Raw genomic sequence first — 2,500 nt, 5'->3', positions numbered from 1 at the left:
CAGATCTCGACCTCCGCGTGGGGAGGGTCTGTCCGATGAGCTGCTGCCATTCTCGAAGAGGGTGCCCTTCCGTGACCTCTGGGCTCCCATTTCTGCAGAAGAAGCCACCGCTGCTCTCCCGCCTCGCAATTCTGCTGCAGGTCCTGACGGCCTCACGCCGACACAACTGCGTCGCCTTCCCCGGGAGGTTCTCCTCAAGATCCTTAATTTCCTCCTCCTTTCCCGCTCCCTTCCTTCCCGACTCCTTCAGGCCAGAACAACCCTGCTGCCCAAGAAGACCGCCGCAGCATCCCCTGCTGACTTTCGTCCGATCACAGTGTGCTCGGTGCTGACCAGAGCCTTTCACAAGGTTCTGGTTGGCCGCCTGATGCGCTACTGTGTGTTGGACGGTCGCCAGCGGGCTTTCATCCCTCAGGATGGGATGCTTCACAACACCTTTCTTCTAGATCTGGCGATGACCCAGGCGTGCCGAGCTGCCGGCTCGCTGTACTTGGCATCTCTGGATGTGTCAAAGGCCTTCGACTCGCTTGCCCATGGTGCCCTTGGCCCGGTGCTGAGGGCCCACGGTTTGCCGGTCGAGTTTGTTGACTACATCCAGGGATGCTATGAGGCGGGATCGACGGTTATCTGCGCGGATGGGAAGTCGTCAGATCTAGTGCGGCCTTCGAGGGGTGTTCGGCAGGGTGACCCGCTGTCTCCTATCCTCTTCAACATGTCCATTGACATTCTCTTGTCTCGCCTGCCTGCTCATATTGGTGCACGCATTCTTGGACGGCGGATAAATGCGGCTGCATTCGCCGATGACCTCCTGCTGTTTGCCGAGACTCGTGATGGGTTGCAGGAACTTCTTACCATCGCCACGTCGGCCCTGGGGGATCTCGGGCTCGAGGTCAACCCACGGAAGTGTTTTTCTCTCGCCCTTGTCTCATCAGGCCGGGAGAAGAAAACCAAGGTCGACGAGACTGTCATCTTTCGTGCTGGGGGGAACAACATCCCAGCACTGGCGATGGGAGATACTTTCAAGTATCTAGGCCTGCAATTTTCCACGTGCGGACGCAGTCTTTTTCATCCCCGGCGGGAGGTCGAGAAGCAGATGAACATCATCAAGTGTGCACCACTCAAACCTCAGCAGCGGCTTTTTGCCCTTCGTTCTGTTATCCTCCCGGGTATTTTCCATGGTCTCGCCCTGGGGAGGACTCGTCTTGGGGCCCTCTCTTCCCTTGACGTCTGTGTTCGTGCAGCTGTTCGATCTTGGTTGCACCTGCCAGCAGATACGCCGGTCGGTTACTTCCACGCCCCCATCTCTCATGGGGGCTTGGGGGTGCCTGCAGCCCGCTGGCTGGGCCCTCTTCTTCGTAGGAGAAGATTGGCGAAGATGCAGGGACTGGGTGCGGCAGCGGACGATTCTTCCCAGGACTTAATCCAGCGAGAAATTCACCAACTGGACCACGCCCTGCAATGGCAGGGGGAAGTTATAAAGTCCAGTTACCAGTTGGGCCGGTGTTGGGCCGACCGCCTGCACTCGTCGGTCGACGGCGCTGCGCTACGAGAGTCTGCCCGAACACCAGGGCAGCACTGCTGGGTCTCCAATACGCGGCAGTTCGTAACCGGCCGCGACTACATCTCATGCCTGCGTGTCCGGATTAATGCCTTACCTACTCAGGCACGGCTGCTACGTGGGAGGGAAGGTGACACCAGATGCCGCGCTGGCTGCAATGCCACGGAGACTGCCAACCATGTCATTCAACAGTGCTGGAGAAGCGACGGGGCTCGCATTGCTCGACACGATGCCATGGCGTCCTATCTGGCGCGAGGCCTCCGCCGCAGAGGCTACAATGTTCTGCTAGAGCCTCACCTTCGTACATCTGAAGGCCTGAAAAAGCCAGACATCGTGGCGGTCCGTGACACTGCAGCATTTGTCATCGATGCGCAGGTGGTTGGCGACAACCGTGATCTTGGTAGGTGTCACCGCGAGAAAGTAGCCGTCTACGACAAGCAGGCAGTTTACGACAAGATACGTGAGCTGTTTCCAGTGGCTACGGAATTCACCACCACGTCGGCGACCATCAACTGGCGTGGGGTTTGGTCTCCAGCCTCTGCCAAAGCATTGCAGGAGGTTGGCGTGACGAAGGGCCACCTTTCAACATTGAGCACCAGAGTACTTCTGGGCAGCATCATGGCGGCGCGGCGTTTCGAATCTATGACTGCCCCTCGCCGCCGCACGATGCCCCGCACTGGCGTTGGTTAGCGTGGTCTCAACTCTTCGGCTGCTGCCTGGCCACTCAGGCATAATACCTCTCTTTATTCATGTACATTAGTAATAAGTGTGTTTGTATTTATGTACCAACTGTAAACCCGCTTTGTGGGTATTCACTTATTTTGTATGTTATTCACTGTACGTGAATAAAGACGGCTGTGATAGCCAAATGCCTCGTCATCTAATTAGTGACGCGCATGAATGGATTAACGAGATTCCCGCTGTCCCTATCTACTATCTAGC

The sequence above is a fragment of the Schistocerca piceifrons genome, unplaced genomic scaffold (genome assembly GCF_021461385.2).
Source record: "Schistocerca piceifrons isolate TAMUIC-IGC-003096 unplaced genomic scaffold, iqSchPice1.1 HiC_scaffold_1058, whole genome shotgun sequence".
NCBI lineage: Eukaryota > Metazoa > Arthropoda > Insecta > Orthoptera > Acrididae > Schistocerca > Schistocerca piceifrons.
This window is presented reverse-complemented; position numbering follows the sequence as displayed.